This window comes from Rhinichthys klamathensis, unplaced genomic scaffold (assembly GCF_029890125.1).
Source record: "Rhinichthys klamathensis goyatoka isolate OS25496 unplaced genomic scaffold, OSU_Roscu_1.1 h1tg000223l_1, whole genome shotgun sequence".
Taxonomy (NCBI): Eukaryota; Metazoa; Chordata; class Actinopteri; order Cypriniformes; family Leuciscidae; genus Rhinichthys; species Rhinichthys klamathensis.
In genome coordinates this window covers 2,553,539-2,573,156 of record NW_026606747.1, presented here as the reverse complement: position 1 = coordinate 2,573,156, position 19,618 = coordinate 2,553,539, and the positions used below count along the sequence as shown (strand labels likewise).

Genomic DNA, 19,618 nt, shown 5'->3' with positions numbered 1-19,618 from the left:
TGCCTGACTGGTGGGCCAGTGGCGCAATGGATAACGCGTCTGACTACGAATCAGAAGATTCCAGGTTCGACTCCTGGCTGGCTCGCTCTGCCTCTTTTGCTTCGCTGTCAGCCCATAGCCATTTTATTATTATTAGCCCATAGTTTTTGTTATTATTATTATTGGATTAGTTGAATAATATTTTAAATTGACAGTCCAACAATAGGCTGCTTTGTCAGTGGGATAACGGTTACCATACAATACCATGCATCTTTTCAGATGCATTGCATGGGTACTGTCACAAGGACCTTGCTTTGCGACCAGTTTATAGTGTCTATTATGCCAGCACAGGAATGGGAGGAAACTAAACCCCCTGGGCGAGGCAAATGAGAGCTCCCTCCGATGAGCCAGATGAAATTGAATTCAGTAAACTATCCCTTCGGATCATTCCCATATTCTTAAAGGGGGGCGGTCACACACTAAAAGCCAAGGGCCTACTTGAGGCTTGAGGAAGTTCCCATATGGTCTAGCGGTCAGGATTCCTGGTTTTCACCCAGGCGGCCCGGGTTCGACTCCCGGTATGGGAAGTTCGTGTTGTCTTTGCTTCACTTATGGAAACAGCCAGGACGTCTCTCTGTGCCACTAGCACTTTTAGCCGGCAGGCGGAGCTTACGAAACCTGATAGGTTTAGGTTCTGTCCCCAAACGATGTGCCTTCGATAGCTCAGCTGGTAGAGCGGAGGACTGTAGGTGGCAAATTGGCAATCCTTAGGTCGCTGGTTCGACTCTGGCTCGAAGGAGGTCTTTTTCACAAGCAAACATTTCATTGGCCATGCTTCTCGACGAGGCCGTCAGCGCTTGAGTTGGTAGTCCAGCGTTTTGCAATCGCGACCGCCGCTGGAGGGCAAAAGCTCATTCCCTGACCGGGAATCGAACCCAGGCCGCGACGGTGAGAGCGCCGAATCCTAACCACTAGACCACCAGGGAAGGTCTGCTGACTCTTTCCCGTCAAGCTGGGCTGTGTGCCTCTACCAGATTTTGCAGCAACTGCTCAAGCAAGACCACTAAGGCTTGAATTTTCCTCCAGGAGAGGAGACGTCTCTGACCCTGGATCACAGTTATTCCACTGAGAAACTGTCACTGGCTCTGTAGGAATATCCTAACAACACCACAACTTGCCATGACAACAAAACAACCGAGATCACCAACATGTGACGCCTCCAACTTGAAGCTTTTTATAGCAGGCTCCTCATCAGACCCCTTCCTGACGTTGGCTCCAAGCCTGTTATTGGCATGAGAAAAAGTAGATGTCATGACAGGCCTCTGCCCAGCCGGACACCAACAAGTCGCGTGCATAGTTTTTGTTATTATTATTATTGGATTAGTTGAATAATATTTTAAATTGACAGTCCAACAATAGGCTGCTTTGTCAGTGGGATAACGGTTACCATACAATACCATGCGTCTTTTCAGATGCATTGCATGGGTACTGTCACAAGGACCTTGCTTTGCGACCAGTTTATAGTGTCTATTATGCCAGCACAGGAATGGGAGGAAACTGAACCCCCTGGGCGAGGCAAATGCACTCAAGGGTGCCTGACTGGTGGGCCAGTGGCGCAATGGATAATTCGTCTGACTACGAATCAGAAGATTCCAGGTTCGACTCGTGGCTGGCTGGCTCGCTCTGCCTCTTTTGCTTCGCTGTCAGCCAATAGCCATTTTATTATTATTAGCCCATAGTTTTTGTTATTATTATTATTGGATTAGTTGAATAATATTTTAAATTGACAGTCCAACAATAGGCTGCTTTGTCAGTGGGATAACGGTTACCATACAATACCATGCATCTTTTCAGATGCATTGCATGGGTACTGTCACAAGGACCTTGCTTTGCGACCAGTTTATAGTGTCTATTATGCCAGCACAGGAATGGGAGGAAACTGAACCCCCTGGGCGAGGCAAATGAGAGCTCCCTCCGATGAGCCAGATGAAATTGAATTCAGTAAACTATCCCTTCGGATCATTCCCATATTCTTAAAGGGGGGCGGTCACACACTAAAAGCCAAGGGCCTACTTGCGGCTTGAGGAAGTTCCCATATGGTCTAGCGGTCAGGATTCCTGGTTTTCACCCAGGCGGCCCGTGTTCGACTCCCGGTATGGGAAGTTCGTGTTGTCTTTGCTTCACTTATGGAAACAGCCAGGACGTCTCTCTGTGCCACTAGCACTTTTAGCCGGCAGGCGGAGCTTACGAAACCTGATAGGTTTAGGTTCTGTCCCCAAACGATGTGCCTTCGATAGCTCAGCTGGTAGAGCGGAGGACTGTAGGTGGCAAATTGGCAATCCTTAGGTCGCTGGTTCGACTCTGGCTCGAAGGAGGTCTTTTTCACAAGCAAACATTTCATTGGCCATGCTTCTCGACGAGGCCGTCAGCGCTTGAGTTGGTAGTCCAGCGTTTTGCAATCGCGACCGCCGCTGGAGGGCAAAAGCTCATTCCCTGACCGGGAATCGAACCCGGGCCGCGGCGGTGAGAGCGCCGAATCCTAACCACTAGACCACCAGGGAAGGTCTGCTGACTCTTTCCCATCAAGCCTGGCTGTGTGCCTCTACCAGATTTTGCAGCAACTGCTCAAGCAAGACCACTAAGGCTTGAATTTTCCTCCAGGAGAGGAGACGTCTCTGACCCTGGATCACAGTTATTCCACTGAGAAACTGTCACTGGCTCTGTAGGAATATCCTAACAACACCACAACTTGCCATGAAAACAAAGCAACCGAGATCACCAACATGTGACGCCTCCAACTTGAAGCTTTTTATAGCAGGCTCCTCATCAGACCCCTTCCTGACGTTGGCTCCAGGCCTGTTATTGGCATGAGAAAAAGTAGATGTCATGACAGGCCTCTGCCCAGCCGGACACCAACAAGTCGCGTGCATAGTTTTTGTTATTATTATTATTGGATTAGTTGAATAATGTTTTAAATTGACAGTCCAACAATAGGCTGCTTTGTCAGTGGGATAACGGTTACCATACAATACCATGCGTCTTTTCAGATGCATTGCATGGGTACTGTCACAAGGACCTTGCTTTAAGACAAGTTTATAGTGTCTATTATGCCAGCACAGGAATGGGAGGAAACTGAACCCCCTGGGCGAGGCAAATGCACTCAAGGCTGCCTGACTGGTGGGCCAGTGGCGCAATGGATAACGCGTCTGACTACGAATCAGAAGATTCCAGGTTCGACTCCTGGCTGGCTCGCTCTGCCTCTTTTGCTTCGCTGTCAGCCCATAGCCATTTTATTATTATTAGCCCATAGTTTTTGTTATTATTATCATTGGATTAGTTGAATAATATTTTAAATTGACAGTCCAACAATAGGCTGCTTTGTCAGTGGGATAACGGTTACCATACAATACCATGCGTCTTTTCAGATGCATTGCATGGGTACTGTCACAAGGACCTTGCTTTGCGACCAGTTTATAGTGTCTATTATGCCAGCACAGGAATGGGAGGAAACTGAACCCCCTGGGCGAGAAAAATGCACTCAAGGCAGCCTGAGTGTTGGGCCAGGGGCGCAATGGATAACGCGTCTGACTACGAATCAGAAGATTCCAGGTTCGACTCCTGGCTGGCTCGCTCTGCCTCTTTTGCTTCGCTGTCAGCCCATAGCCATTTTATTATTATTAGCCCATAGTTTTTGTTATTATTATTATTGGATTAGTTGAATAATGTTTTAAATTGACAGTCCAACAATAGGCTGCTTTGTCAGTGGGATAACGGTTACCATACAATACCATGCGTCTTTTCAGATGCATTGCATGGGTACTGTCACAAGGACCTTGCTTTAAGACAAGTTTATAGTGTCTATTATGCCAGCACAGGAATGGGAGGAAACTGAACCCCCTGGGCGAGGCAAATGCACTCAAGGGTGCCTGACTGGTGGGCCAGTGGCGCAATGGATAACGCGTCTGACTACGAATCAGAAGATTCCAGGTTCGACTCCTGGCTGGCTCGCTCTGCCTCTTTTGCTTCGCTGTCAGCCCATAGCCATTTTATTATTATTAGCCCATAGTTTTTGTTATTATTATTATTGGATTAGTTGAATAATGTTTTAAATTGACAGTCCAACAATAGGCTGCTTTGTCAGTGGGATAACGGTTACCATACAATACCATGCGTCTTTTCAGATGCATTGCATGGGTACTGTCACAAGGACCTTGCTTTGCGACCAGTTTATAGTGTCTATTATGCCAGCACAGGAATGGGAGGAAACTAAACCCCCTGGGCGAGGCAAATGAGAGCTCCCTCCGATGAGCCAGATGAAATTGAATTCAGTAAACTATCCCTTCAGATCATTCCCATATTCTTAAAGGGGGGCGGTCACACACTAAAAGCCAAGGGCCTACTTGAGGCTTGAGGAAGTTCCCATATGGTCTAGCGGTCAGGATTCCTGGTTTTCACCCAGGCGGCCAGGGTTCGACTCCCGGTATGGGAAGTTCGTGTTGTCTTTGCTTCACTTATGGAAACAGCCAGGACGTCTCTCTGTGCCACTAGCACTTTTTGCCGGCAGGCGGAGCTTACGAAACCTGATAGGTTTAGGTTCTGTCCCCAAACGATGTGCCTTCGATAGCTCAGCTGGTAGAGCGGAGGACTGTAGGTGGCAAATTGGCAATCCTTAGGTCGCTGGTTCGACTCTGGCTCGAAGGAGGTCTTTTTCACAAGCAAACATTTCATTGGCCATGCTTCTCGACGAGGCCGTCAGCGCTTGAGTTGGTAGTCCAGCGTTTTGCAATCGCGACCGCCGCTGGAGGGCAAAAGCTCATTCCCTGACCGGGAATCGAACCCAGGCCGCGGCGGTGAGAGCGCCGAATCCTAACCACTAGACCACCAGGGAAGGTCTGCTGACTCTTTCCCGTCAAGCTGGGCTGTGTGCCTCTACCAGATTTTGCAGCAACTGCTCAAGCAAGACCACTAAGGCTTGAATTTTCCTCCAGGAGAGGAGACGTCTCTGACCCTGGATCACAGTTATTCCACTGAGAAACTGTCACTGGCTCTGTAGGAATATCCTAACAACACCACAACTTGCCATGACAACAAAACAACCGAGATCACCAACATGTGACGCCTCCAACTTGAAGCTTTTTATAGCAGGCTCCTCATCAGACCCCTTCCTGACGTTGGCTCCAAGCCTGTTATTGGCATGAGAAAAAGTAGATGTCATGACAGGCCTCTGCCCAGCCGGACACCAACAAGTCGCGTGCATAGTTTTTGTTATTATTATTATTGGATTAGTTGAATAATATTTTAAATTGACAGTCCAACAATAGGCTGCTTTGTCAGTGGGATAACGGTTACCATACAATACCATGCGTCTTTTCAGATGCATTGCATGGGTACTGTCACAAGGACCTTGCTTTGCGACCAGTTTATAGTGTCTATTATGCCAGCACAGGAATGGGAGGAAACTGAACCCCCTGGGCGAGGCAAATGCACTCAAGGGTGCCTGACTGGTGGGCCAGTGGCGCAATGGATAATTCGTCTGACTACGAATCAGAAGATTCCAGGTTCGACTCGTGGCTGGCTGGCTCGCTCTGCCTCTTTTGCTTCGCTGTCAGCCAATAGCCATTTTATTATTATTAGCCCATAGTTTTTGTTATTATTATTATTGGATTAGTTGAATAATATTTTAAATTGACAGTCCAACAATAGGCTGCTTTGTCAGTGGGATAACGGTTACCATACAATACCATGCATCTTTTCAGATGCATTGCATGGGTACTGTCACAAGGACCTTGCTTTGCGACCAGTTTATAGTGTCTATTATGCCAGCACAGGAATGGGAGGAAACTGAACCCCCTGGGCGAGGCAAATGAGAGCTCCCTCCGATGAGCCAGATGAAATTGAATTCAGTAAACTATCCCTTCGGATCATTCCCATATTCTTAAAGGGGGGCGGTCACACACTAAAAGCCAAGGGCCTACTTGCGGCTTGAGGAAGTTCCCATATGGTCTAGCGGTCAGGATTCCTGGTTTTCACCCAGGCGGCCCGTGTTCGACTCCCGGTATGGGAAGTTCGTGTTGTCTTTGCTTCACTTATGGAAACAGCCAGGACGTCTCTCTGTGCCACTAGCACTTTTAGCCGGCAGGCGGAGCTTACGAAACCTGATAGGTTTAGGTTCTGTCCCCAAACGATGTGCCTTCGATAGCTCAGCTGGTAGAGCGGAGGACTGTAGGTGGCAAATTGGCAATCCTTAGGTCGCTGGTTCGACTCTGGCTCGAAGGAGGTCTTTTTCACAAGCAAACATTTCATTGGCCATGCTTCTCGACGAGGCCGTCAGCGCTTGAGTTGGTAGTCCAGCGTTTTGCAATCGCGACCGCCGCTGGAGGGCAAAAGCTCATTCCCTGACCGGGAATCGAACCCGGGCCGCGGCGGTGAGAGCGCCGAATCCTAACCACTAGACCACCAGGGAAGGTCTGCTGACTCTTTCCCATCAAGCCGGGCTGTGTGCCTCTACCAGATTTTGCAGCAACTGCTCAAGCAAGACCACTAAGGCTTGAATTTTCCTCCAGGAGAGGAGACGTCTCTGACCCTGGATCACAGTTATTCCACTGAGAAACTGTCACTGGCTCTGTAGGAATATCCTAACAACACCACAACTTGCCATGACAACAAAACAACCGAGATCACCAACATGTGACGCCTCCAACTTGAAGCTTTTTATAGCAGGCTCCTCATCAGACCCCTTCCTGACGTTGGCTCCAGGCCTGTTATTGGCATGAGAAAAAGTAGATGTCATGACAGGCCTCTGCCCAGCCGGACACCAACAAGTCGCGTGCATAGTTTTTGTTATTATTATTATTGGATTAGTTGAATAATATTTTAAATTGACAGTCCAACAATAGGCTGCTTTGTCAGTGGAATAACGGTTACCATACAATACCATGCGTCTTTTCAGATGCATTGCATGGGTACTGTCACAAGGACCTTGCTTTGCGACCAGTTTATAGTGTCTATTATGCCAGCACAGGAATGGGAGGAAACTGAACCCCCTGGGCGAGGCAAATGCACTCAAGGGTGCCTGACTGGTGGGCCAGAGGCGCAATGGATAATGCGTCTGACTACGAATCAGAAGATTCCAGGTTCTACTCGTGGCTGGCTGGCTGGCTCGCTCTGCCTCTTTTGCTTCGCTGTCAGCCCATAGCCATTTTATTATTATTAGCCCATAGTTTTTGTTATTATTATTATTGGATTAGTTGAATAATATTTTAAATTGACAGTCCAACAATAGGCTGCTTTGTCAGTGGGATAACTGTTACCATACAATACCATGCATCTTTTCAGATGCATTGCATGGGTACTGTCACAAGGACCTTGCTTTGCGACCAGTTTATAGTGTCTATTATGCCAGCACAGGAATGGGAGGAAACTGAACCCCCTGGGCGAGGCAAATGAGAGCTCCCTCCGATGAGCCAGATGAAATTGAATTCAGTAAACTATCCCTTCGGATCATTCCCATATTCTTAAAGGGGGGCGGTCACACACTAAAAGCCAAGGGCCTACTTGAGGCTTGAGGAAGTTCCCATATGGTCTAGCGGTCAGGATTCCTGGTTTTCACCCAGGCGGCCAGGGTTCGACTCCCGGTATGGGAAGTTCGTGTTTTCTTTGCTTCACTTATGGAAACAGCCAGGACGTCTCTCTGTGCCACTAGCACTTTTAGCCGGCAGGCGGAGCTTACGAAACCTGATAGGTTTAGGTTCTGTCCCCAAACGATGTGCCTTCGATAGCTCAGCTGGTAGAGCGGAGGACTGTAGGTGGCAAATTGGCAATCCTTAGGTCGCTGGTTCGACTCTGGCTCGAAGGAGGTCTTTTTCACAAGCAAACATTTCATTGGCCATGCTTCTCGACGAGGCCGTCAGCGCTTGAGTTGGTAGTCCAGCGTTTTGCAATCGCGACCGCCGCTGGAGGGCAAAAGCTCATTCCCTGACCGGGAATCGAACCCGGGCCGCGGCGGTGAGAGCGCCGAATCCTAACCACTAGACCACCAGGGAAGGTCTGCTGACTCTTTCCCATCAAGCCTGGCTGTGTGCCTCTACCAGATTTTGCAGCAACTGCTCAAGCAAGACCACTAAGGCTTGAATTTTCCTCCAGGAGAGGAGACGTCTCTGACCCTGGATCACAGTTATTCCACTGAGAAACTGTCACTGGCTCTGTAGGAATATCCTAACAACACCACAACTTGCCATGAAAACAAAGCAACCGAGATCACCAACATGTGACGCCTCCAACTTGAAGCTTTTTATAGCAGGCTCCTCATCAGACCCCTTCCTGACGTTGGCTCCAGGCCTGTTATTGGCATGAGAAAAAGTAGATGTCATGACAGGCCTCTGCCCAGCCGGACACCAACAAGTCGCGTGCATAGTTTTTGTTATTATTATTATTGGATTAGTTGAATAATGTTTTAAATTGACAGTCCAACAATAGGCTGCTTTGTCAGTGGGATAACGGTTACCATACAATACCATGCGTCTTTTCAGATGCATTGCATGGGTACTGTCACAAGGACCTTGCTTTAAGACAAGTTTATAGTGTCTATTATGCCAGCACAGGAATGGGAGGAAACTGAACCCCCTGGGCGAGGCAAATGCACTCAAGGCTGCCTGACTGGTGGGCCAGTGGCGCAATGGATAACGCGTCTGACTACGAATCAGAAGATTCTAGGTTCGACTCCTGGCTGGCTCGCTCTGCCTCTTTTGCTTCGCTGTCAGCCCATAGCCATTTTATTATTATTAGCCCATAGTTTTTGTTATTATTATCATTGGATTAGTTGAATAATATTTTAAATTGACAGTCCAACAATAGGCTGCTTTGTCAGTGGGATAACGGTTACCATACAATACCATGCGTCTTTTCAGATGCATTGCATGGGTACTGTCACAAGGACCTTGCTTTGCGACCAGTTTATAGTGTCTATTATGCCAGCACAGGAATGGGAGGAAACTGAACCCCCTGGGCGAGAAAAATGCACTCAAGGCTGCCTGAGTGGTGGGCCAGTGGCGCAATGGATAACGCGTCTGACTACGACTCAGAAGATTCCAGGTTCGACTCCTGGCTGGCTCGCTCTGCCTCTTTTGCTTCGCTGTCAGCCCATAGCCATTTTATTATTATTAGCCCATAGTTTTTGTTATTATTATTATTGGATTAGTTGAATAATGTTTTAAATTGACAGTCCAACAATAGGCTGCTTTGTCAGTGGGATAACGGTTACCATACAATACCATGCGTCTTTTCAGATGCATTGCATGGGTACTGTCACAAGGACCTTGCTTTAAGACAAGTTTATAGTGTCTATTATGCCAGCACAGGAATGGGAGGAAACTGAACCCCCTGGGCGAGGCAAATGCACTCAAGGGTGCCTGACTGGTGGGCCAGTGGCGCAATGGATAACGCGTCTGACTACGAATCAGAAGATTCCAGGTTCGACTCCTGGCTGGCTCGCTCTGCCTCTTTTGCTTCGCTGTCAGCCCATAGCCATTTTATTATTATTAGCCCATAGTTTTTGTTATTATTATTATTGGATTAGTTGAATAATGTTTTAAATTGACAGTCCAACAATAGGCTGCTTTGTCAGTGGGATAACGGTTACCATACAATACCATGCGTCTTTTCAGATGCATTGCATGGGTACTGTCACAAGGACCTTGCTTTGCGACCAGTTTATAGTGTCTATTATGCCAGCACAGGAATGGGAGGAAACTAAACCCCCTGGGCGAGGCAAATGAGAGCTCCCTCCGATGAGCCAGATGAAATTGAATTCAGTAAACTATCCCTTCAGATCATTCCCATATTCTTAAAGGGGGGCGGTCACACACTAAAAGCCAAGGGCCTACTTGAGGCTTGAGGAAGTTCCCATATGGTCTAGCGGTCAGGATTCCTGGTTTTCACCCAGGCGGCCAGGGTTCGACTCCCGGTATGGGAAGTTCGTGTTGTCTTTGCTTCACTTATGGAAACAGCCAGGACGTCTCTCTGTGCCACTAGCACTTTTTGCCGGCAGGCGGAGCTTACGAAACCTGATAGGTTTAGGTTCTGTCCCCAAACGATGTGCCTTCGATAGCTCAGCTGGTAGAGCGGAGGACTGTAGGTGGCAAATTGGCAATCCTTAGGTCGCTGGTTCGACTCTGGCTCGAAGGAGGTCTTTTTCACAAGCAAACATTTCATTGGCCATGCTTCTCGACGAGGCCGTCAGCGCTTGAGTTGGTAGTCCAGCGTTTTGCAATCGCGACCGCCGCTGGAGGGCAAAAGCTCATTCCCTGACCGGGAATCGAACCCGGGCCGCGGCGGTGAGAGCGCCGAATCCTAACCACTAGACCACCAGGGAAGGTCTGCTGACTCTTTCCCGTCAAGCCGGGCTGTGTGCCTCTACCAGATTTTGCAGCAACTGCTCAAGCAAGACCACTAAGGCTTGAATTTTCCTCCAGGAGAGGAGACGTCTCTGACCCTGGATCACAGTTATTCCACTGAGAAACTGTCACTGGCTCTGTAGGAATATCCTAACAACACCACAACTTGCCATGACAACAAAACAACCGAGATCACCAACATGTGACGCCTCCAACTTGAAGCTTTTTATAGCAGGCTCCTCATCAGACCCCTTCCTGACGTTGGCTCCAGGCCTGTTATTGGCATGAGAAAAAGTAGATGTCATGACAGGCCTCTGCCCAGCCGGACACCAACAAGTCGCGTGCATAGTTTTTGTTATTATTATTATTGGATTAGTTGAATAATATTTTAAATTGACAGTCCAACAATAGGCTGCTTTGTCAGTGGGATAACGGTTACCATACAATACCATGCGTCTTTTCAGATGCATTGCATGGGTACTGTCACAAGGACCTTGCTTTGCGACCAGTTTATAGTGTCTATTATGCCAGCACAGGAATGGGAGGAAACTGAACCCCCGGGGCGAGGCAAATGCACTCAAGGGTGCCTGACTGGTGGGCCAGTGGCGCAATGGATAATTCGTCTGACTACGAATCAGAAGATTCCAGGTTCGACTCGTGGCTGGCTGGCTAGCTCTGCCTCTTTTGCTTCGCTGTCAGCCCATAGCCATTTTATTATTATTAGCCCATAGTTTTTGTTATTATTATTATTGGATTAGTTGAATAATATTTTAAATTGACAGTCCAACAATAGGCTGCTTTGTCAGTGGGATAACGGTTACCATACAATACCATGCATCTTTTCAGATGCATTGCATGGGTACTGTCACAAGGACCTTGCTTTGCGACCAGTTTATAGTGTCTATTATGCCAGCACAGGAATGGGAGGAAACTAAACCCCCTGGGCGAGGCAAATGAGAGCTCCCTCCGATGAGCCAGATGAAATTGAATTCAGTAAACTATCCCTTCAGATCATTCCCATATTCTTAAAGGGGGGCGGTCACACACTAAAAGCCAAGGGCCTACTTGAGGCTTGAGGAAGTTCCCATATGGTCTAGCGGTCAGGATTCCTGGTTTTCACCCAGGCGGCCAGGGTTCGACTCCCGGTATGGGAAGTTCGTGTTGTCTTTGCTTCACTTATGGAAACAGCCAGGACGTCTCTCTGTGCCACTAGCACTTTTAGCCGGCAGGCGGAGCTTACGAAACCTGATAGGTTTAGGTTCTGTCCCCAAACGATGTGCCTTTGATAGCTCAGCTGGTAGAGCGGAGGACTGTAGGTGGCAAATTGGCAATCCTTAGGTCGCTGGTTCGACTCTGGCTCGAAGGAGGTCTTTTTCACAAGCAAACATTTCATTGGCCATGCTTCTCGACGAGGCCGTCAGCGCTTGAGTTGGTAGTCCAGCGTTTTGCAATCGCGACCGCCGCTGGAGGGCAAAAGCTCATTCCCTGACCGGGAATCGAACCCGGGCCGCAGCGGTGAGAGCGCCGAATCCTAACCACTAGACCACCAGGGAAGGTCTGCTGACTCTTTCCCGTCAAGCCTGGCTGTGTGCCTCTACCAGATTTTGCAGCAACTGCTCAAGCAAGACCACTAAGGCTTGAATTTTCCTCCAGGAGAGGAGACGTCTCTGACCCTGGATCACAGTTATTCCACTGAGAAACTGTCACTGGCTCTGTAGGAATATCCTAACAACACCACAACTTGCCATGAAAACAAAGCAACCGAGATCACCAACATGTGACGCCTCCAACTTGAAGCTTTTTATAGCAGGCTCCTCATCAGACCCCTTCCTGACGTTGGCTCCAGGCCTGTTATTGGCATGAGAAAAAGTAGATGTCATGACAGGCCTCTGCCCAGCCGGACACCAACAAGTCGCGTGCATAGTTTTTGTTATTATTATTATTGGATTAGTTGAATAATGTTTTAAATTGACAGTCCAACAATAGGCTGCTTTGTCAGTGGGATAACGGTTACCGGCTGCTTTGTCAGTGGGATAACGGATAACGGCTCGCTCTGCCTCTTTTGCTTCGCTGTCAGCCCATAGCCATTTTATTATTATTAGCCCATAGTTTTTGTTATTATTATTATTGGATTAGTTGAATAATATTTTAAATTGACAGTCCAACAATAGGCTGCTTTGTCAGTGGGATAACGGTTACCATACAATACCATGCATCTTTTCAGATGCATTGCATGGGTACTGTCACAAGGACCTTGCTTTGCGACCAGTTTATAGTGTCTATTATGCCAGCACAGGAATGGGAGGAAACTGAACCCCCTGGGCGAGGCAAATGCACTCAAGGGTGCCTGACTGGTGGGCCAGTGGCGCAATGGATAACGCGTCTGACTACAAATCAGAAGATTCCAGGTTCGACTCCTGGCTGGCTCGCTCTGCCTCTTTTGCTTCGCTGTCAGCCCATAGCCATTTTATTATTATTAGCCCATAGTTTTTGTTATTATTATTATTGGATTAGTTGAATAATATTTTAAATTGACAGTCCAACAATAGGCTGCTTTGTCAGTAGGATAACGGTTACCATACAATACCATGCGTCTTTTCAGATGCATTGCATGGGTACTGTCACAAGGACCTTGCTTTGCGACCAGTTTATAGTGTCTATTATGCCAGCACAGGAATGGGAGGAAACTGAACCCCCTGGGCGAGGCAAATGCACTCAAGGGTGCCTGACTGGTGGGCCAGTGGCGCAATGGATAATGCGTCTGACTACGAATCAGAAGATTCCAGGTTCGACTCCTGGCTGGCTCGCTCTGCCTCTTTTGCTTCGCTGTCAGCCCATAGCCATTTTATTATTATTAGCCCATAGTTTTTGTTATTATTATTATTGGATTAGTTGAATAATATTTTAAATTGACAGTCCAACAATAGGCTGCTTTGTCAGTGGGATAACGGTTACCATACAATACCATGCATCTTTTCAGATGCATTGCATGGGTACTGTCACAAGGACCTTGCTTTGCGACCAGTTTATAGTGTCTATTATGCCAGCACAGGAATGGGAGGAAACTGAACCCCCTGGGCGAGGCAAATGAGAGCTCCCTCCGATGAGCCAGATGAAATTGAATTCAGTAAACTATCCCTTCGGATCATTCCCATATTCTTAAAGGGGGGCGGTCACACACTAAAAGCCAAGGGCCTACTTGAGGCTTGAGGAAGTTCCCATATGGTCTAGCGGTCAGGATTCCTGGTTTTCACCCAGGCGGCCCGGGTTCGACTCCCGGTATGGGAAGTTCGTGTTGTCTTTGCTTAACTTATGGAAACAGCCAGGACGTCAGTCGGTGCCACTAGCACTTTTAGCCGGCAGGCGGAGCTTACGAAACCTGATAGGTTTAGGTTCTGTCCCTAAACGATGTGCCTTCGATAGCTCAGCTGGTAGAGCGGAGGACTGTAGGTGGCAAATTGGCAATCCTTAGGTCGCTGGTTCGACTCTGGCTCGAAGGAGGTCTTTTTCGCAAACATTTCATTGGCCATGCTTCTCGACGAGGCTGTCAGCGCTTGAGTTGGTAGTCCAGCGTTTTGCAATCGCGACCGCCGCTGGAGGGCAAAAGCTCATTCCCTGACCAGGAATCGAACCCGGGCCGCGGCGGTGAGAGCGCCGAATCCTAACCACTAGACCACCAGGGAAGGTCTGCTGACTCTTTCCCGTCAAGCCTGGCTGTGTGCCTCTACCAGATTTTGCAGCAACTGCTCAAGCAAGACCACTAAGGCTTGAATTTTCCTCCAGGAGAGGAGACGTCTCTGACCCTGGATCACAGTTATTCCACTGAGAAACTGTCACTGGCTCTGTAGGAATATCCTAACAACACCACAACTTGCCATGAAAACAAAGCAACCGAGATCACCAACATGTGACGCCTCCAACTTGAAGCTTTTTATAGCAGGCTCCTCATCAGACCCCTTCCTGACGTTGGCTCCAGGCCTGTTATTGGCATGAGAAAAAGTAGATGTCATGACAGGCCTCTGCCCAGCCGGACACCAACAAGTCGCGTGCATAGTTTTTGTTATTATTATTATTGGATTAGTTGAATAATGTTTTAAATTGACAGTCCAACAATAGGCTGCTTTGTCAGTGGGATAACGGTTACCATACAATACCATGCGTCTTTTCAGATGCATTGCATGGGTACTGTCACAAGGACCTTGCTTTAAGACAAGTTTATAGTGTCTATTATGCCAGCACAGGAATGGGAGGAAACTGAACCCCCTGGGCGAGGCAAATGCACTCAAGGCTGCCTGACTGGTGGGCCAGTGGCGCAATGGATAACGCGTCTGACTACGAATCAGAAGATTCCAGGTTCGACTCCTGGCTGGCTCGCTCTGCCTCTTTTGCTTCGCTGTCAGCCCATAGCCATTTTATTATTATTAGCCCATAGTTTTTGTTATTATTATCATTGGATTAGTTGAATAATGTTTTAAATTGACAGTCCAACAATAGGCTGCTTTGTCAGTGGGATAACGGTTACCATACAATACCATGCGTCTTTTCAGATGCATTGCATGGGTACTGTCACAAGGACCTTGCTTTAAGACAAGTTTATAGTGTCTATTATGCCAGCACAGGAATGGGAGGAAACTGAACCCCCTGGGCGAGGCAAATGCACTCAAGGGTGCCTGACTGGTGGGCCAGTGGCGCAATGGATAACGCGTCTGACTACGAATCAGAAGATTCCAGGTTCGACTCCTGGCTGGCTTGCTCTGCCTCTTTTGCTTCGCTGTCAGCCCATAGCCATTTTATTATTATTAGCCCATAGTTTTTGTTATTATTATTATTGGATTAGTTGAATAATATTTTAAATTGACAGTCCAACAATAGGCTGCTTTGTCAGTGGGATAACGGTTACCATACAATACCATGCATCTTTTCAGATGCATTGCATGGGTACTGTCACAAGGACCTTGCTTTGCGACCAGTTTATAGTGTCTATTATGCCAGCACAGGAATGGGAGGAAACTGAACCCCCTGGGCGAGGCAAATGAGAGCTCCCTCCGATGAGCCAGATGAAATTGAATTCAGTAAACTATCCCTTCGGATCATTCCCATATTCTTAAAGGGGGGTGGTCACACACTAAAAGCCAAGGGCCTACTTGAGGCTTGAGGAAGTTCCCATATGGTCTAGCGGTCAGGATTCCTGGTTTTCACCCAGGCGGCCCGTGTTCGACTCCCGGTATGGGAAGTTCGTGTTGTCTTTGCTTCACTTATGGAAACAGCCAGGACGTCTCTCTGTGCCACTAGCACTTTTAGCCGGCAGGCGGAGCTTTAGGTTCTGTCCCCAAACGATGTGCCTTCGATAGCTCAGCTGGTAGAGCGGAGGACTGTAGGTGGCAAATTGGCAATCCTTAGGTCGCTGGTTCGACTCTGGCTCGAAGGAGGTCTTTTTCACAAGCAAACATTTCATTGGCCATGCTTCTCGACGAGGCCGTCAGCGCTTGAGTTGGTAGTCCAGCGTTTTGCAATCGCGACCGCCGCTGGAGGGCAAAAGCTCATTCCCTGACCAGGAATCGAACCCGGGCCGCGGCGGTGAGAGCGCCGAATCCTAACCACTAGACCACCAGGGAAGGTCTGCTGACTCTTTTCCGTCAAGCCTGGCTCTGTGCCTCTACCAGATTTTGCAGCAACTGCTCAAGCAAGACCACTAAGGCTTGAATTTTCCTCCAGGAGAGGAGACGTCTCTGACCCTGGATCACAGTTATTCCACTGAGAAACTGTCACTGGCTCTGTAGGAATATCCTAACAACACCACAACTTGCCATGAAAACAAAGCAACCGAGATCACCAACATGTGACGCCTCCAACTTGAAGCTTTTTATAGCAGGCTCCTCATCAGACCCCTTCCTGACGTTGGCTCCAGGCCTGTTATTGGCATGAGAAAAAGTAGATGTCATGACAGGCCTCTGCCCAGCCGGACACCAACAAGTCGCGTGCATAGTTTTTGTTATTATTATTATTGGATTAGTTGAATAATATTTTAAATTGACAGTCCAACAATAGGCTGCTTTGTCAGTGGGATAACGGTTACCATACAATACCATGCGTCTTTTCAGATGCATTGCATGGGTACTGTCACAAGGACCTTGCTTTAAGACAAGTTTATAGTGTCTATTATGCCAGCACAGGAATGGGAGGAAACTGAACCCCCTGGGCGAGGCAAATGCACTCAAAGCTGCCTGCCTGGTGGGCCAGTGGCGCAATGGATAACGCGTCTGACTACGAATCAGAAGATTCCAGGTTCGACTCCTGGCTGGCTCGCTCTGCCTCTTTTGCTTCGCTGTCAGCCCATAGCCATTTTATTATTATTAGCCCATAGTTTTTGTTATTATTATTATTGGATTAGTTGAATAATGTTTTAAATTGACAGTCCAACAATAGGCTGCTTTGTCAGTGGGATAACGGTTACCATACAATACCATGCGTTTTTTCAGATGCATTGCATGGGTACTGTCACAAGGACCTTGCTTTAAGACAAGTTTATAGTGTCTATTATGCCAGCACAGGAATGGGAGGAAACTGAACCCCCTGGGCGAGGCAAATGCACTCAAGGGTGCCTGACTGGTGGGCCAGTGGCGCAATGGATAACGCGTCTGACTACGAATCAGAAGATTCCAGGTTCGACTCCTGGCTGGCTCGCTCTGCCTCTTTTGCTTCGCTGTCAGCCCATAGCCATTTTATTATTATTAGCCCATAGTTTTTGTTATTATTATTATTGGATTAGTTGAATAATATTTTAAATTGACAGTCCAACAATAGGCTGCTTTGTCAGTGGGATAACGGTTACCATACAATACCATGCGTCTTTTCAGATGCATTGCATGGGTACTGTCACAAGGACCTTGCTTTGCGACCAGTTTATAGTGTCTATTATGCCAGCACAGGAATGGGAGGAAACTGAACCCCCTGGGCGAGGCAAATGCACTCAAGGGTGCCTGACTGGTGGGCCAGTGGCGCAATGGATAATTCGTCTGACTACGAATCAGAAGATTCCAGGTTCGACTCGTGGCTGGCTGGCTCGCTCTGCCTCTTTTGCTTCGCTGTCAGCCCATAGCCATTTTATTATTATTAGCCCATAGTTTTTGTTATTATTATTATTGGATTAGTTGAATAATATTTTAAATTGACAGTCCAACAATAGGCTGCTTTGTCAGTGGGATAACGGTTACCATACAATACCATGCATCTTTTCAGATGCATTGCATGGGTACTGTCACAAGGACCTTGCTTTGCGACCAGTTTATAGTGTCTATTATGCCAGCACAGGAATGGGAGGAAACTGAACCCCCTGGGCGAGGCAAATGAGAGCTCCCTCCGATGAGCCAGATGAAATTGAATTCAGTAAACTATCCCTTCGGATCATTCCCATATTCTTAAAGGGGGGCGGTCACACACTAAAAGCCAAGGGCCTACTTGAGGCTTGAGGAAGTTCCCATATGGTCTAGCGGTCAGGATTCCTGGTTTTCACCCAGGCGGCCCGGGTTCGTCTCCCGGTATGGGAAGTTCGTGTTGTCTTTGCTTCACTTATGGAAACAGCCAGGACGTCTCTCTGTGCCACTAGCACTTTTAGCCGGCAGGCAGAGCTTACGAAACCGACTCTTTCCCGTCAAGCCTGGCTGTGTGCCTCTACCAGATTTTGCAGCAACTGCTCAAGCAAGACCACTAAGGCTTGAATTTTCCTCCAGGAGAGGAGACGTCTCTGACCCTGGATCACAGTTATTCCACTGAGAAACTGTCACTGGCTCTGTAGGAATATCCTAACAACACCACAACTTGCCATGAAAACAAAGCAACCGAGATCACCAACATGTGACGCCTCCAACTTGAAGCTTTTTATAGCAGGCTCCTCATCAGACCCCTTCCTGACGTTGGCTCCAGGCCTGTTATTGGCATGAGAAAAAGTAGATGTCATGACAGGCCTCTGCCCAGCCGGACACCAACAAGTCGCGTGCATAGTTTTTGTTATTATTATTATTGGATTAGTTGAATAATATTTTAAATTGACAGTCCAACAATAGGCTGCTTTGTCAGTGGGATAACGGTTACCATACAATACCATGCGTCTTTTCAGATGCATTGCATGGGTACTGTCACAAGGACCTTGCTTTAAGACAAGTTTATAGTGTCTATTATGCCAGCACAGGAATGGGAGGAAACTGAACCCCCTGGGCGAGGCAAATGCACTCAAAGCTGCCTGCCTGGTGGGCCAGTGGCGCAATGGATAACGCGTCTGACTACGAATCAGAAGATTCCAGGTTCGACTCCTGGCTGGCTCGCTCTGCCTCTTTTGCTTCGCTGTCAGCCCATAGCCATTTTATTATTATTAGCCCATAGTTTTTGTTATTATTATTATTGGATTAGTTGAATAATGTTTTAAATTGACAGTCCAACAATAGGCTGCTTTGTCAGTGGGATAACGGTTACCATACAATACCATGCGTCTTTTCAGATGCATTGCATGGGTACTGTCACAAGGACCTTGCTTTAAGACAAGTTTATGGTGTCTATTATGCCAGCACAGGAATGGGAGGAAACTGAACCCCATGGGCGAGGCCAATGCACTCAAGGGTGCCTGACTGGTGGGCCAGTGGCGCAATGGATAACGCGTCTGACTACGAATCAGAAGATTCCAGGTTCGACTCCTGGCTGGCTCGCTCTGCCACTTTTGCTTCGCTGTCAGCCCATAGCCATTTTATTATTATTAGCCCATAGTTTTTGTTATTATTATTATAGGATTAGTTGAATAATGTTTTAAATTGACAGTCCAACAATAGGCTGCTTTGTCAGTGGGATAACGGTTACCATACAATACCATGCGTCTTTTCAGATGCATTGCATGGGTACTGTCACAAGGACCTTGCTTTAAGACAAGTTTATAGTGTCTATTATGCCAGCACAGGAATGGGAGGAAACTGAACCCCCTGGGCGAGGCAAATGCACTCAAGGCTGCCTGACTGGTGGGCCAGTGGCGCAATGGATAACGCGTCTGACTACGAATCAGAAGATTCCAGGTTCGACTCCTGGCTGGCTCGCTCTGCCTCTTTTGCTTCGCTGTCAGCCCATAGCCATTTTATTATTATTAGCCCATAGTTTTTGTTATTATTATCATTGGATTAGTTGAATAATGTTTTAAATTGACAGTCCAACAATAGGCTGCTTTGTCAGTGGGATAACGGTTACCATACAATACCATGCGTCTTTTC

General features: G+C 47.7%; 37 non-coding genes across 37 annotated transcripts; 29 read left to right on the top strand and 8 right to left on the bottom strand.

Moving 5' to 3' along the window:
- The first annotated feature begins 12 nt into the window (after nt 1-12).
- trnar-acg (transfer RNA arginine (anticodon ACG)) lies at nt 13-85 on the top strand. The gene has a single exon. It is a non-coding gene; the product is annotated as a tRNA-Arg (tRNA).
- Nucleotides 86-494: 409 nt separating this feature from the next.
- Nucleotides 495-566, top strand: trnae-uuc (transfer RNA glutamic acid (anticodon UUC)). The gene has a single exon. It is a non-coding gene; the product is annotated as a tRNA-Glu (tRNA).
- A 125-nt stretch (nt 567-691) lies between these two features.
- On the top strand, nt 692-778 carry trnay-gua (transfer RNA tyrosine (anticodon GUA)). Its single transcript is given in 2 exon segments — nt 692-728; nt 743-778. It is a non-coding gene; the product is annotated as a tRNA-Tyr (tRNA).
- A 1,488-nt stretch (nt 779-2,266) lies between these two features.
- trnay-gua (transfer RNA tyrosine (anticodon GUA)) lies at nt 2,267-2,353 on the top strand. Its single transcript is given in 2 exon segments — nt 2,267-2,303; nt 2,318-2,353. It is a non-coding gene; the product is annotated as a tRNA-Tyr (tRNA).
- A 115-nt stretch (nt 2,354-2,468) lies between these two features.
- Nucleotides 2,469-2,540, bottom strand: trnae-cuc (transfer RNA glutamic acid (anticodon CUC)). Its single transcript has one exon. It is a non-coding gene; the product is annotated as a tRNA-Glu (tRNA).
- A 618-nt stretch (nt 2,541-3,158) lies between these two features.
- Nucleotides 3,159-3,231, top strand: trnar-acg (transfer RNA arginine (anticodon ACG)). The gene has a single exon. It is a non-coding gene; the product is annotated as a tRNA-Arg (tRNA).
- Nucleotides 3,232-3,914: 683 nt separating this feature from the next.
- Nucleotides 3,915-3,987, top strand: trnar-acg (transfer RNA arginine (anticodon ACG)). The gene has a single exon. It is a non-coding gene; the product is annotated as a tRNA-Arg (tRNA).
- A 409-nt stretch (nt 3,988-4,396) lies between these two features.
- Nucleotides 4,397-4,468, top strand: trnae-uuc (transfer RNA glutamic acid (anticodon UUC)). Its single transcript has one exon. It is a non-coding gene; the product is annotated as a tRNA-Glu (tRNA).
- A 125-nt stretch (nt 4,469-4,593) lies between these two features.
- trnay-gua (transfer RNA tyrosine (anticodon GUA)) lies at nt 4,594-4,680 on the top strand. Its single transcript is given in 2 exon segments — nt 4,594-4,630; nt 4,645-4,680. It is a non-coding gene; the product is annotated as a tRNA-Tyr (tRNA).
- A 115-nt stretch (nt 4,681-4,795) lies between these two features.
- Nucleotides 4,796-4,867, bottom strand: trnae-cuc (transfer RNA glutamic acid (anticodon CUC)). The gene has a single exon. It is a non-coding gene; the product is annotated as a tRNA-Glu (tRNA).
- A 1,301-nt stretch (nt 4,868-6,168) lies between these two features.
- trnay-gua (transfer RNA tyrosine (anticodon GUA)) lies at nt 6,169-6,255 on the top strand. Its single transcript is given in 2 exon segments — nt 6,169-6,205; nt 6,220-6,255. It is a non-coding gene; the product is annotated as a tRNA-Tyr (tRNA).
- Nucleotides 6,256-6,370: 115 nt separating this feature from the next.
- trnae-cuc (transfer RNA glutamic acid (anticodon CUC)) lies at nt 6,371-6,442 on the bottom strand. The gene has a single exon. It is a non-coding gene; the product is annotated as a tRNA-Glu (tRNA).
- A 1,108-nt stretch (nt 6,443-7,550) lies between these two features.
- Nucleotides 7,551-7,622, top strand: trnae-uuc (transfer RNA glutamic acid (anticodon UUC)). The gene has a single exon. It is a non-coding gene; the product is annotated as a tRNA-Glu (tRNA).
- Nucleotides 7,623-7,747: 125 nt separating this feature from the next.
- Nucleotides 7,748-7,834, top strand: trnay-gua (transfer RNA tyrosine (anticodon GUA)). The gene is given in 2 exon segments: nt 7,748-7,784; nt 7,799-7,834. It is a non-coding gene; the product is annotated as a tRNA-Tyr (tRNA).
- Nucleotides 7,835-7,949: 115 nt separating this feature from the next.
- On the bottom strand, nt 7,950-8,021 carry trnae-cuc (transfer RNA glutamic acid (anticodon CUC)). Its single transcript has one exon. It is a non-coding gene; the product is annotated as a tRNA-Glu (tRNA).
- Nucleotides 8,022-8,639: 618 nt separating this feature from the next.
- On the top strand, nt 8,640-8,712 carry trnar-acg (transfer RNA arginine (anticodon ACG)). The gene has a single exon. It is a non-coding gene; the product is annotated as a tRNA-Arg (tRNA).
- Nucleotides 8,713-9,017: 305 nt separating this feature from the next.
- On the top strand, nt 9,018-9,090 carry trnar-acg (transfer RNA arginine (anticodon ACG)). The gene has a single exon. It is a non-coding gene; the product is annotated as a tRNA-Arg (tRNA).
- Nucleotides 9,091-9,395: 305 nt separating this feature from the next.
- trnar-acg (transfer RNA arginine (anticodon ACG)) lies at nt 9,396-9,468 on the top strand. The gene has a single exon. It is a non-coding gene; the product is annotated as a tRNA-Arg (tRNA).
- Nucleotides 9,469-9,877: 409 nt separating this feature from the next.
- Nucleotides 9,878-9,949, top strand: trnae-uuc (transfer RNA glutamic acid (anticodon UUC)). Its single transcript has one exon. It is a non-coding gene; the product is annotated as a tRNA-Glu (tRNA).
- Nucleotides 9,950-10,074: 125 nt separating this feature from the next.
- trnay-gua (transfer RNA tyrosine (anticodon GUA)) lies at nt 10,075-10,161 on the top strand. The gene is given in 2 exon segments: nt 10,075-10,111; nt 10,126-10,161. It is a non-coding gene; the product is annotated as a tRNA-Tyr (tRNA).
- A 115-nt stretch (nt 10,162-10,276) lies between these two features.
- Nucleotides 10,277-10,348, bottom strand: trnae-cuc (transfer RNA glutamic acid (anticodon CUC)). The gene has a single exon. It is a non-coding gene; the product is annotated as a tRNA-Glu (tRNA).
- A 1,104-nt stretch (nt 10,349-11,452) lies between these two features.
- trnae-uuc (transfer RNA glutamic acid (anticodon UUC)) lies at nt 11,453-11,524 on the top strand. The gene has a single exon. It is a non-coding gene; the product is annotated as a tRNA-Glu (tRNA).
- Nucleotides 11,525-11,851: 327 nt separating this feature from the next.
- On the bottom strand, nt 11,852-11,923 carry trnae-cuc (transfer RNA glutamic acid (anticodon CUC)). Its single transcript has one exon. It is a non-coding gene; the product is annotated as a tRNA-Glu (tRNA).
- Nucleotides 11,924-12,726: 803 nt separating this feature from the next.
- trnac-aca (transfer RNA cysteine (anticodon ACA)) lies at nt 12,727-12,799 on the top strand. The gene has a single exon. It is a non-coding gene; the product is annotated as a tRNA-Cys (tRNA).
- Nucleotides 12,800-13,586: 787 nt separating this feature from the next.
- On the top strand, nt 13,587-13,658 carry trnae-uuc (transfer RNA glutamic acid (anticodon UUC)). Its single transcript has one exon. It is a non-coding gene; the product is annotated as a tRNA-Glu (tRNA).
- Nucleotides 13,659-13,783: 125 nt separating this feature from the next.
- On the top strand, nt 13,784-13,870 carry trnay-gua (transfer RNA tyrosine (anticodon GUA)). The gene is given in 2 exon segments: nt 13,784-13,820; nt 13,835-13,870. It is a non-coding gene; the product is annotated as a tRNA-Tyr (tRNA).
- Nucleotides 13,871-13,981: 111 nt separating this feature from the next.
- Nucleotides 13,982-14,053, bottom strand: trnae-cuc (transfer RNA glutamic acid (anticodon CUC)). Its single transcript has one exon. It is a non-coding gene; the product is annotated as a tRNA-Glu (tRNA).
- Nucleotides 14,054-14,671: 618 nt separating this feature from the next.
- On the top strand, nt 14,672-14,744 carry trnar-acg (transfer RNA arginine (anticodon ACG)). The gene has a single exon. It is a non-coding gene; the product is annotated as a tRNA-Arg (tRNA).
- Nucleotides 14,745-15,049: 305 nt separating this feature from the next.
- trnar-acg (transfer RNA arginine (anticodon ACG)) lies at nt 15,050-15,122 on the top strand. The gene has a single exon. It is a non-coding gene; the product is annotated as a tRNA-Arg (tRNA).
- A 589-nt stretch (nt 15,123-15,711) lies between these two features.
- trnay-gua (transfer RNA tyrosine (anticodon GUA)) lies at nt 15,712-15,798 on the top strand. Its single transcript is given in 2 exon segments — nt 15,712-15,748; nt 15,763-15,798. It is a non-coding gene; the product is annotated as a tRNA-Tyr (tRNA).
- A 115-nt stretch (nt 15,799-15,913) lies between these two features.
- Nucleotides 15,914-15,985, bottom strand: trnae-cuc (transfer RNA glutamic acid (anticodon CUC)). The gene has a single exon. It is a non-coding gene; the product is annotated as a tRNA-Glu (tRNA).
- Nucleotides 15,986-16,603: 618 nt separating this feature from the next.
- On the top strand, nt 16,604-16,676 carry trnar-acg (transfer RNA arginine (anticodon ACG)). Its single transcript has one exon. It is a non-coding gene; the product is annotated as a tRNA-Arg (tRNA).
- Nucleotides 16,677-16,981: 305 nt separating this feature from the next.
- trnar-acg (transfer RNA arginine (anticodon ACG)) lies at nt 16,982-17,054 on the top strand. The gene has a single exon. It is a non-coding gene; the product is annotated as a tRNA-Arg (tRNA).
- Nucleotides 17,055-17,845: 791 nt separating this feature from the next.
- trnae-uuc (transfer RNA glutamic acid (anticodon UUC)) lies at nt 17,846-17,917 on the top strand. The gene has a single exon. It is a non-coding gene; the product is annotated as a tRNA-Glu (tRNA).
- A 701-nt stretch (nt 17,918-18,618) lies between these two features.
- Nucleotides 18,619-18,691, top strand: trnar-acg (transfer RNA arginine (anticodon ACG)). Its single transcript has one exon. It is a non-coding gene; the product is annotated as a tRNA-Arg (tRNA).
- Nucleotides 18,692-18,996: 305 nt separating this feature from the next.
- Nucleotides 18,997-19,069, top strand: trnar-acg (transfer RNA arginine (anticodon ACG)). Its single transcript has one exon. It is a non-coding gene; the product is annotated as a tRNA-Arg (tRNA).
- Nucleotides 19,070-19,374: 305 nt separating this feature from the next.
- Nucleotides 19,375-19,447, top strand: trnar-acg (transfer RNA arginine (anticodon ACG)). The gene has a single exon. It is a non-coding gene; the product is annotated as a tRNA-Arg (tRNA).
- Nucleotides 19,448-19,618: the final 171 nt, after the last annotated feature.